The sequence below is a fragment of the Oenanthe melanoleuca genome, chromosome 1 (assembly GCF_029582105.1).
Source record: "Oenanthe melanoleuca isolate GR-GAL-2019-014 chromosome 1, OMel1.0, whole genome shotgun sequence".
NCBI classification, from domain to species: domain Eukaryota; kingdom Metazoa; phylum Chordata; class Aves; order Passeriformes; family Muscicapidae; genus Oenanthe; species Oenanthe melanoleuca.
Window position 1 is genome coordinate 92868700 of NC_079333.1, and position 12842 is coordinate 92881541.

Consider the following 12842-nt stretch of genomic DNA (forward strand, 5'->3'; position numbering starts at 1 on the left):
AAGTATTCCACGTAAAGTTAATGAGGAAAGTGGCTATGGATATGTATATTTATAGCTTTAGGTTGAAATTCTATCAGGGAAAGATTTTGAGAGCTTCAAGTCTGACCTCTACAGGTAAGCTGCTGAAATAGGAACAGGATCTTGGGGCTGCAAACTGCACACAGAACTCTTCCAAATCAGGGAAGGTAATGGATCAGATGCACTACTTAACATCACATTATCATCAGTGCCTCCTGAAGCCATACTTTAAAACACAATTATTTGTATCATCATCTCTGGGAATCTGGCTCCTGCAAATGCTTCTTTTACAAACTGCATAGACAGAGCAGCACCATGAGAAAAAACACATCCAGCATGAATATTTTTACATTCAAAAGTGTAAATGGGTTATGCTCTGCTTTTTATTATTCCTCCCCCTTCCTCACCAATCTTCCACATGATCTACTCTTGCAGAGCTACAGAAGCAAGCATTACTTTGAAACTGATAACCTTCATTTGCGTTTTGCAAAACCGATGTTTTTAAATTCCCCAATCGGTGCCACCTTTTTCTAATCAGAACCAACCACTCTAACAAACTACCCTTTGTCAGGGGATCTCATCCCCTCTGTTCCCACCAACCTACAGCACATGTTGCTATAGCTACCCTGCATGTCTATTTACCACACAAGTGATCAAAGGGAGAAGACAACCCACATATACACATGGACAAAAAAACCCCGGCCAGGCTTCCTACTGAGCTATGTCCAGCACTAATTAACTGATACACTCCCAGCCTGTGGACTCTGCACACTTGTTTTCTTTTTTTCTGCACGGTACACACACAAAAAAAAGGCAGCATGCTTTCTTCCCTTACAGGCCAAACAAACAACAAAACATCCCAGGATTAACTCTATAAGATAAGGCAAAAGGATTACAGAACTTCGGGATTAAAAATACAACTTTTCTACAGAGGAATGCATTAAGAATTTTCAAAGGTATGCAAAAGAAAATAGGAAATAAGAACCACATGCTAAGAACTTAAACAGCTGAAAGGAAAGGGGGTGATTTTGAATTTTGCATGTGTTTTGCACTGAAATTGTATACAGCCTTTATTCACTTGGTGAATTATATGCACACTGAAAGCCATATGACTGCAAATATAATAAGTAATTGTAATGGTTTTCTGTGCCTTAGAAACACAGTTTTTAATTTTCAGGTGGCCTGTCAGTTAACAGTTGTTTAGTTGAACCTCTTTATGTAACAAAGGGCTCAGGACTCAAGACTGCCTCGATCAAAGTCAATGGTACTTCAATAGGAAGAGGCCAAAAGAAGGAGCTGCATTTTTTGTCAATGACACTCATGCAAGCTACACTTCAGGGATATGTTGTGGTTGAAAGGGAATGAAATGAAGTATTAAAATTCATCAAACATTTGATTTTCTGTGAAGTAGGCTTAGGAAACAAAACAGAGCCCACAGTGCCCTCTCCAGTTCTGCAGCAAACTCAGGGAATCCAGCCACATAACTGTGTCCAGCCACACAAAAATGCCACTTTCAGGAAGGCTTAGCACTCCTTCAGAAGTTTCCATTACTTGCAAATTTCCTTACCTTTTAATAATAAACTGAACTCAGTACTATTAAAAAAAAAAAAAAAAAAAAAAAAAAAAAAAAAAAAAAAAAAGTAAAAGAAGTTACTTTTTTCTTGTCTGTTAGTTCTTCTTTAATTTTTTTGCAGCTATGTAAGATACCTTTAAAATTGCACTTCTGCTTCCCAACACTAGTCTTACAGCACACTAGCACACACAAATAGGTATATTTCCTGTGGATGCTTAAACTTTTACTGTTACATTGTGATCAGCAATTTTCCAGATAGGATACAAATGTTCCTATTTTGGTTGCTGAACCTTATTTGTGAGGTTATTCTACAAGACAGCAAGAGACACCTTTTGTTGAGGTTTTCAATGATCAGCTAAAACAGCTGCTTCTTTATATTGCCTCATTCACACATCTCAACTCAGCATTTACACCAACCCCTGTGAGCTGCTGGAGACTATTGGACTGGCTCAGTAGTAAAGTAGGTTGAATCTTATCAACAGGCTGCATATTACATTCCTACAGTAATTCCTCTGCTTCAGTTGGGGAAATTAGTGCATTTGTGTTTCTGTGTGCTATTGTTCAGTAGCTGTGGGTTGCCCTTGGGTCAGATCAGTCATCAGCATAGTACATGGTTCCATTCCAACACCTGCAGCACCATTGCCATTGCCTGTGTACTTGATGGTTAACTCTGCTACACCAAATAGAGCCACAGGTCCTACCAAGAGCCTCCCAAAGTGGGAGCACTCACTCCCAAAGCCTGCGAAGAGGCAGGAGTTAATTCACTCCCTCCCAGCTGGTGTAAGGATGAGAAAGGAGCACCAAGGAAGGGCAGAGAAAGCAACAGGGAGAGACGATTATTAGGTGTGAGAGAAGGTCAAAAAGGACTCTTGCTCTGAAGAGGAGGGCCATGGAAAACTCACCCTGTACACATAACTCTTTCCAGCTTAGAGGCAGGAGTGAAGGCTCCAGCTGCACATGACTTGCCTAAGTGTCTGCTGTAATGGATTTCCTAAAGGTTTTACAGGGTTATTCAAAGCCCATCACAACCTCCATTTCCCGCTAGAGCGGGAGTTCTGTGACAGGCGCTGATGCACGCAGCTCAGCACCACCTCGACATCCAGCCCCTGCATTTTGTCCCACGGACATTCCCTGCCAAGCTAACACTTGTGCACAGCCAGCCGAGCCCGGGGCAGCTCTCCAGGCTGTTCCCTGGGCCCTCCCCTGGGACAGGCAGGTGTTTAAACAAACCCTGGCCGCGGCTCCGCGCTCCCCTGCGCTCCTGCAGCCCCGGGACGGGACCGGGCCGGCAGCAACGAGCCCGCCTGTGCCTGCTCCTCTCCCTCGGATGGAATGTCCCCCCATCCCTCCTCCTCTTCTGCAGGGTACGTGTGTGCCTGAGCATTCCCCCTCCGCCCCCGTTCTCCCTCAGACTCATTTGCCTTGCTCTTTTAACCCACCACTTATGAATCTTCATTATCCCTGAAGCCTACTCTTTAGGTAGAAATATTTCAGGAGAGTAAAGTGCACGTTTCACAGAGCATTTTACACTTTATTATTGCAGTCCTGTAACGTTTCTGCTTCTTTCGCACTCCTTGTTGGTAACCCCCTGTGCCAAAGTACCCTCTTGTGGTGATAATGATTTCTGATGACTACGTGCATCCAGCTGACCAAGTTGAGCATATAAAGTGCCCTTCATTGTGCTTTGCAAGGACAAGAATTTCCCTCTCTTTAGAGAGTGATAAAATGTGGTGATTTTGCTAGTGGGAGCAAGAAATACCTTCGCTCTTCCTATCACCTATGCTTTTTCTTTCTTCACCCTTCCTCACCTCCTGTAACTAAGAGAAAACTGCAAGAAAGCTGGGATTTCCCACCATGGTTTCAGAAAGCGAGTGTAAAACAAATGTTCCACTTGCACTACAGGTGCAAAATCCTCACACATGCATTTCCTGGACATGTACTATAAAAATCCCCCTGAGAACTGAATGAATGACACCCACATAGAAAACCTAGAAAACTTCTCATTTCCTCGTATTTACCCATTGCCTACCCAGAAAATACATATCATGAGCAAGTTTAGAAAGTGGACTGCCTTTTTAAACTGGAATGAATCTTTGATTTGGTCTTAAGACACATCCAGTTGTTCGTGTACATTGTTGCTGTAAAACTATGAAAAACATTTTGAATCAAAAACATTTTCTCACTGTGCCTTATAACTGTGGGAATGAAAATAAAGGCTTCTTTTGTCTCCTCAGGTGAATAGAAGTCTTTAAAAAACCCTCTCATTTGAATAATCTTAGAAAAAAAAATCCCTAGAAAACCCATCTTAAAGTACTTTTGTGAAGCTGCAAGACAGCTTGAGACTACTACGTTTTAAAACAACCAGAAGATTAAAGCACTGGCAGGCAAGGAACTCATGCAGAGCTATTTAATAAATTATCCTTGGGCTGAATTATTGGCATATTTAGGCTTATAACACAGCAAGTTCTTTCCTTTCGCATGTCACAAGCAGGGCTGAGAGACAGCCTACACAATGCACTTAAACCATGGCAAACTGGAATTGATTTACATAGCTCGAGAACCGCTTCCATGCTCCCTACAAATCCAAAATGCACCATGACTCGCATGGCATCCCTGCCTGCCGGGACAATCGGGGGCGTGGGGGGGGGGGGGAAGGGGTTGGGGGAAAAAAGAATTTTTTTTTTCCCTCATCTGGGAACTTACAATTCTAAGAAGAAAATGAAGAGGAGGGTAAAAAGCAGCGGCGAGCGGCAGGGGCTGGGAGCGTGGCTCCTTACCTGCCTCATGGTGAGATTCCCATCATCCATCCAGCCGGCCGGGGCTCTCACTCCGCGCTCCTGTCCGCACGGCACAAATCCATCAAGTTCCCACCGTAAGCGAGTTTCCCTCCCTCCTCTTTCCTGTCTGTTATTCCCCCCGCTCTCTTTATCCTTTGCTGGGGGGAGCCCTGAGACAATGTCAAGTTTCCCCGGCCAGCCTATGGGGGCCGGCGGCGGTCGCAGCTCCGGTTTCAAACCGAGCCGGGATGGAGCAGTTGGCGCAGCCGGCGCTGGGATCGCCTCGCCAATCAGCGGCGAGGGGAGGGCGGCTCGGCACTGAAAGGCTGCTCCTGCACCCGGATTAGGGAAGCTTGCACGGGTTTAAAGGACTGAAAGCAGCTGGAAACAGTGTCTAGGGTTACAAAGAGCGAAGTCAATTTGCGGTGTAAGAGATTATTCCCTTTCTCATGTAGCTGCTCCGGGTCTGCTCGGAGCTTAGCGGGCTCCCAGGACTTGGGCAAGGATATGTAAATGCCCGGCTGAAATTACTGCAACATCAGAGTGATGCAGGAACGCTCGGCAGCCGCCCGGTGAAGTGGCAATATCCCGTCTCCAGAAGCACCGATTTCCTCACGTCAGATTAAAAGGAAAATTACATAATGACATAAGCAGGAAGTAAAAGACCATTTACCATTTACATTAAAGGCAAGTGCTTGTCTGTTGGAAGGAACAAAAATATATGTGTGGATCCGCAGGCTATGGAAATGTTTGGTTGCAAAGTTTTATTTGTTTCAGTGGCAAACGTTTAATCATCCCTAGCCTCAGTTCATTGTCTGCTTTCCCTTCTTTAGGGAGCGTGGTTTCCTCATTCCTCAAGCTGAGTTTTTAGTGCAAGATAACCCTGCAAACTTCAGAAAATGCAACTTCAGAAAAACAAAAGTGTTTTGTTTTGTTTTGTTTTGTTTTGTTTTTTTAAGGAGATAGCTGCGATCTGCTGCCCCTCGGTGGCTTTCATTAAAATAAAAAAAGGCAAAATTAAAAATCTAAATCTGAAGTGCTGTTGCTGTTTGAGTTACACCTCTCATAGAATTATAGAATTGTTTGGGTTGGAAGGGACCTTGAAGAAAATCTTGTTCCAAATTTGAGTTAAAAGAAAAAAAAAAAAAAAAAAAAAAAGATAAAAAAAGCAGAGAAGTGCCAGCCTGCAAATTGTTATCAGCCAATCTTCTCCAAAGTAGACAAGGCTTCTAACTTAGTATCAGTTCAGAAGCCTGTTAGTCATTCTGTTCCACTCTAATGGAAATCTGCCTTTTGATCTTAGGGAACAACCAAGCAAATCTGATGCCTGAAGTCCCAATATCATGAATTTGCTTCTGCAATGGCTTTATTCTACCAATGAAAAAATTAGTCACTATCCATAAAAACCCTTAGCAGTACAAGTAATCTTACTGAACTAAGTTACAGAAAAAAAAGTTAGAATTATATGTTTCCAGGATTTTAATTAAAATTTTCCAAAATCGTATTTTCTTTAACTCATGATAAGATCCAGCAGTGGATATGTCAGAGGGAAAGAAAGAAAATATCTGAAATATGTATTTATTTATTTTCCCATTTAAAGATAAGAATGATTTTTCTCACAACTACAACAAAAAGAAAGGAGCTTGCATAATATTGGCATTGTCTAGATGGGAAGCATGGCATGGATGGATGGAGGGAAAACCTGATTGCAACCACTACTGCACTTTATCCAGGTCCAACTTTACTCTTGCCTGCTCTGTGTCCTCAGGAGGAAGGATCCAATTATATGCTTTAAAGTACAAAACCAACCATCTCCAGGGATCAATATAACGTGCTGCATAAGGGTAAGACCAACCATCCTCTCCAGCCAGTGTGGAGACAAGTGAGTGATGCCCCAGTGATGGTCTAATGCTGCCTGTTTGCACAGCACTTGAAGCAGCTGCAAGGCAGAGAGTGAGGTGCATTAAGAGCTCTTACCAGGAATGCTTGTCCCCAGTTCCCCAAGCACAGCTCAGGGGACACGTGTCACTTGAAATGAGTATGTGGTATGTGAAGACCTTTTACTGCTTTAAATCTGGGAGAATACTCTCCAGGATGCATTCAAAGGAAACATAAAAGTACTTTTTCAAAGTAGTTAGCACATTAGGGGTAAACTACCCTGGTGAAGAAGATGTAGTAAAAAGTTCAAAACTTACAAAATTAGTAAGGCTTATAAAGGATTCACACAAAACCTCTGTATTTGATTTCAGGGCTTTAAGAAGGGGATTATTAGGACAGCTTCAGAGTTTCATAAGGGAACAAAGCAAAAGTTTCTGTAAGAACTCAACATTATAAAGATAAAACAATTGCTTAACTTTTCTGGAAATGCAGGTACCTTTTCACATACAACATGCACAACTTACAGAATTGGATGGGTACTGCATTTTACTGAAAACCCAGCAGAATGTGGCAACAAAAATGAGTTAATTGTATAGGATGCAAACTGATTTCTAGTATTAGCAAAAAAATGAAAGCACTAAAATCGATGGCCTCTGTTCAGGGAGGGTGGGGTATGGGCTGTTTTATTTTTTTCAATCCAGTGTCAGAGACAGCTCCTATTCTATTTATGCCATTCACTTTCCACCTTTGAGGAATGTACTTTGTGATCAACCCACACTCAGTTGCTGGAGTTTTCTGGTGTAATACAGTTTTGTAGCTCAGACCAAGATAAGTCTGCACCAGCTGCAGGGGGTGCAATTATCACACACAGTGGATTCAGAAAACTGGGTCCTGCACTTCACCTCCTAGAGTATTCTGAGTGGCACTAGAGGAAAAGAGAGGATCTATATCTGAAGTGGTTTTGAGGGCAGTCAGCATCCAAAGACACAGATGAACAGCTAGATGTGAGGAAGAATTGCTGTCCGGGTTGCAAGAAGATAGGTGCTGGTGTTGCTGGTTTTTACACCTTCCTCTGAAAATCAGATTTCCTATCTATAATCCAAGTCTATGTGGGTGCATGAGATAGCCATATGATGTTTGGGGAAGTGAAAGGAGATTCTGTCCCTGACAGAGGATACCAGTGGGGGTAAGAGCAGCCAGTGGAGCTGGTGCCAGGTGTACGTTCAGACATCACTGGGAGCAAGGACCTGTAGAAGCCAGACCAAACTCATGGTAGGGACCAGAAAAGTGTTAAAGGATTCTTATTGAATTAATCCAAGTTAAAAGTAAATAGCTACAAGCACACCAAACCATTGGCAGTTTTATGTTATGTGAACCCTGGTTATCAGTAGGAATGGTCACATATTCCTCACATCAAATCCCTTGGAGTTATGAGTGACACCAGAAGACACAGAAATGCCAAAGTAGCTCTGACCTTGCTGCTCACTGTGGATGCCTGACACAGCCCTTATCACACACCAAGCACCTCCCAGGCACAAAGGGCAGACACACAAGACCTCCATCTAGCCTCATGTGTCAAGCATTATGTTGCCCCCCTCACTAAAGCAAAATCAAGGCAGGAAGACTTTAGCTGGGCTTCCATAATTGACAGCATTGATCAAGAAGGTCTTCAGTGTGGTTCATGCTGTCCTGCTCTTGACTTGGCAAAAGTAGTCAGCAGGCACAAGTGAGAGCTCAGGGTGTTCGGTTCTAACTAAAAATCCTGCCTCCTATTGCTATTTGAGACAAAGATGTACTCTTAGAATATGTCATGAACCAGTTTATGTAGACAAAAAGCTTTGAGAGTTTCTATAAATGTGCAGAAACCCCCATCACTGTGTAATACCAGTTAAAAATTGTACATTATGTAAAAATATCTCATATTTTTTACATAGGCATAGTAAATTAGGTGTTGAGAACTCTTTGTCAGTACATCAACTATTTCTTAAAATTTTAACCTAAATTTAGTGGGATGAGGCTTAGTTTAGTGCTTATCAATGCAGTGTGCAGTTTTGAAGGTTTTGTGACAAGGAAAAGACAAAAATCTTGATACCAAAAATTTAGCACTGTTTCAGAATCTGAAACTTTAGCTCACTAATTTTTTACCTAAATCTTCCTTATCTACTTTCATTGTTTCTAATAAATTACCAAACACAGGAATTATTTTGGACTGGGATCAAATGCAAAACAGCCTAATGTGGGATCACTCAGTTGCTGGAGGTTTTTCTGGTGTAATACAGTTTATGTAGTCCAGACCAAGATAAGTCTGCATCAGCTGCAGGGGGAGCACAGAACAGGAAGTGGCAGAAGGACTTTCTCTCATTAGCTAAATTCCAGCTGCCATGGAAATCCTCCTGGGCCCAGAGAATTTAATATACTCTAAAGACAGAGAACCACTCTATTTCTTTACTGAGCTGTGCCAAACAAAGACAGACCAGACCCCAGGATCTGATTATATGGTAGGAGTGAGAGTTGCAGCAGAGAAAAATATGACTCAGCATATAGGTTTGAAATAAACAACCCTAGTTTGAAAATAAGCATCTTCAGGTATGAAGTCAATCACAAATATATTGCCTTTAATTTGCAATATAGACAACTAATGAAGACGTGATTTTCAAAATAGGACAACAGCTAGACTGCTGCATTTTGAGAGAAAAATGTAATATTCACACTCAAACTATTGGCATTGAAATTCATTTCTAATAGTTTTTATAGCCCCTCCCTTGGCAGTTTTAAATTGACACCTGCAGGAAAAGCAGGATGCCCAGAATACAAAATAACTTCTTAATAGCACTAGAATACTTGACTCAAGGCAACACTGGCATGTAAAAATAACCTCAAGAAGAACTGGAACAAAATATGAGGTTTTAAGATGAAGACAAATTTATGAGAAGAGTGTATTAAAAAAAAAAAAAAAAAAAAAAAAAGAAAAATTCTGAAATACCCTGAACATGAAAAACTGTTCTCAATATGTGAATGTTATCATGCAATGACTTCAAATGATGTAGCTAACATTTGTGAATGTAAGACTGTACAGAGCTGGATCTCACAAAGCATCTTTCTTAGCTGCTTTTATAAACATTCCTGCAGTGAATGCAATAAAGACAAACTGACTATGCTGGCAGGATGTCTGTGTCGTGGCATCTAAATGCACACACACTTTATAATAGAATTTTAAAACTAGGAGCAGCAGTGTCAGGCATCCTTACATGTAAACACTGAAAATACACACTTGCATGTACACACTTACATCCACACTGAAAGTCACAGTGCACAAAGGAGTCCTTGAGGTTTGTGGAATTCAGTGCCTTTCAAGACCCAGCCTTTTGGCAGGGTATCAGTGAAACAGGCAGAGGTGAGAAAGATCAGGGAACCCTCCACTCCTCTTGGTGGACTTAGAAGACCATTCACCCTTTACAGCATCACTCAAAGTGCTCTGATCTCACCTGGGACTGCACCAGCTGCAGGTAAGAGAGAAGGGAAGAGATCTTCAGGACAGCGTCCTTCTCCATTACTTATGCAACCTGTGTAATCCTCAGCTCAAGCAGAAAGGTGGTTAAACAATGATCCAGCTGCACTTGACTCAAGGACTACACTGACTAGACTTTTTGATTAAGGCTTTTTAATCAAAAGAATAATATCTGCTGGATTTCATTTTACTACATCTGCTATGAGGCAGATACTTGATCTGCTGGGCTGAATGAGCCAGTGCACAGTCATGTGTAATAAATTAGTGATCAGAAGACTCTGATAGTCCATCCTAAAACTACGGAAATACAGTAAGCTGAAAAGACTAACAAAGAAGGATGCTATAAGGGTTCAGAGTTTTTAAAACATCTGTTCTCTAGTATATATAAATGCTGAATTAAATGGAAATCATAATTAGTTTACCACTGTTTCTCCATTTGATTTCCTAGGATTTTACAATTAGTTGCTACTTCAGTGATAATTACACTTCATTAGTCTTAGAAGTAGTAGATAATAGTTAAATTACTACATTTTTTAATATTCCAGGCCTTAGAAACCTCCATAAAAGAACGAATGATAAAGTAAGAAGACAAGAATTGCCTTATGTATCTATAACTTTTATTAGCATAGAAAAAAAGAGAGTAACTTTCTTTCATTGCATTTTGTACCAACTGCTTATTTAGTGACCTGTTGCAAAAGTCAGTCATGAAGTGACTCAAGAGAAGTAAATAAAGATACTGGCAAGTAGCAGAAGTTATAACATATGTGCCTTCATCAGTCAAACATCAAATAGTATCTGTCAAAATCAATATTTTTCTCCTGTTCCAGGAGATATATCCAAACATACAATCACACAAGTTCAAGGGAGAGTTATCTGCAACAATTTCACTAAAACAAGTTAAAGCCTAAACTGATAAATTGTCATTAGCAGCAAGCAGGCATCTACTCAAATCCCCATTATCTGTGTGTTAGCTGAAGAACATCAAAACATGCAAATCCTTGCTTTAGAAATAAAAGCCCCTAAACCACAGGTTTAGCAAAAATCCATGTAACACTCACAATTAAGCCACTCTGCTCTAAAACAGTTTTTCTTCAACCTGCATACAACAGGTTAGATATATCATATGCCACTCACAAATGTGCCAGAACTGAGAAGCTCCAAGAACTGTCAAGACTATGCCATGTCCAGGAAGAATTTCAGAGAGATTGACTCTGTATTGCAGAACTTTCCAAAAGAGAAGAAATGCTGGTGTTGTAACATCTTTTCAAGATCTCAGCTGGGACAAGGCATTAACACAAAAAGTAGAATATTTTTGCATAATTTTAAACTCCTCATATTTCTTGTTCTTAGAAAACATTTCATATTTCAATGTTTTGCTGTATTTCCCTGGAGTGACACTACACAGTTGTGGTCATACGGAGGTAAAAAAATTAGCTCAGGTATCTCTTTAAATAACCCAGGAAGCCAACTGCCACTGGAGAGACAACCAACCAATAGTTCACTGACTTCAAATCAGGTATTTCAGCAATGATCAGTGGAGTAAAGTTGTCTAAAAGTTCAAGCCAGACTAAAATATTTTTCTTTCATTTTTCTAGTTATAAAAGTTTGCCAGCAGTCTGCACTCTCTCACAAAACTTAATTTAATAAGAAGATTACTTTTTGCAGTTGAAACTCCTGAGAATATTTTTGTAGGGAATTCTCACTTTTCTCTTTTTTCCAGTGTCCTGGTTAGCCATGCCAGCCCCCTGCCCCATGGAAAAAGGGCTTTTGTGAAACAGGCAGCCTGCTGGAACAGGAGGTACAACAGTTACCTGCCAGCCATGCAGCAAGGGGGTCACATGGAAAACTTGTGACTCAGAATCATATTTTAAACAATAGAAATATGAACTGCAGCCTGAAAATTACTTGTGCCCAGGGCACAAGGTGTTTCATCTCCTTCCCTGGAATTCTCAGACTGAATAATCCAGCTGTCTTTATACTGCTGAGGATAATAAAGGAGAGAATAAAACTATAAATGCTAAAACATCTTTGAGCATTACTGTAATCAGGGCAGCACAGGCTCTGCCATCAGCAGGAATGAAAGACACTTTGTAGATGCAACTAAAAGTTTCTGGACTAAATCTAAGTATTTAGAATGCAAAAGTAGTATTAACAAGACAATACAACAAACAGACCACTGAAATTATTTCCAGAAAAGTGTTTGTGTCTGTGTGTGCATGTAGACATCCATGAGTGTGTAGAGAAATATGTTCAAATTCTTCAAGAAAAATTTAAGCTATATGCTTGGATTTTTTCAGTTAAAAAGGACTGAGTCTTTAGGTCTCAGTCTTAACTTGAGTCTTGCCTACAACTGAACAAAATATTTCCCTACTCAGGATACCAGTGGATTGTAGTGTTGGTGGTGAGATGAAGTTGTAGGGGGTGAGCTGAAGAATGACAACAAAAACCTTGACTCACATCCCAAACCCTTAAATTCTGGCCAGGGAAACTGCTTTATACAACTGAGAATTTGCTAACATATGTGACTCATGATTTGACTCACAGGCTTCTGAAGTTCACTGGGGTTGCCATCAAGGTCAGATTACCTATGAAATATCAGATTACTACACCTTCCCATTGCTTCAGAGAAACCCTTGGTACTGACCATGTAATTTATTTTTGTGGGAAGGTTAACACCAAAATCATCACATTCCTCTAATTTCAAATGAGAAAAACAGGCATAGAATTTAGAAGAAAATCAAAAGAGCCTTTTTGTGAGAGGATTTTAACTTAAGCAATTCAAGGATGTGGGCAGATATCACGAAGCATTAGTCACAGAAGATAAGTCAGAGACAGTTTCAGAAAGTCTTTGCTTATCACATTAATGTTTTTTCTCACCAGGAGCGTTGCTTAAAACCAGCTAAGGAGGGTTTGCAATGGTGTGTTTATAAATGGGCTCACTGGGACTGCCCTGGGAGGACTGATCTGGTTGGGTCTCACCCTTCTATCTGTGTCAAGTAGCCATTTTTTAACTTTTAAACCATTTTCAGATGGCACTTTTATGAGTGCCTGAACCTCATTCCTTTTAATTACAGGAATATATAGTGTA

At 40.7% G+C, this 12842-nt stretch overlaps 1 protein-coding gene across 3 annotated transcripts in view; it reads right to left on the bottom strand.

Annotated features, from left to right (window-relative positions):
- Window positions 1-12842, bottom strand: part of MID1 (midline 1) — a 231788-nt gene that overhangs the window by 130551 nt on the left and 88395 nt on the right. Inside the window, exon 1 of one of the 3 annotated variants that reach the window (XM_056496623.1) lies at window positions 4369-4613. The exons of the other annotated variants lie outside the window; for them this stretch is intronic. The gene's annotated coding sequence lies outside the window, so the exon portion shown is untranslated. Of the gene's footprint in view, window positions 1-4368; window positions 4614-12842 lie in introns of those variants that run through there. 3 annotated transcript variants of the gene reach the window in all.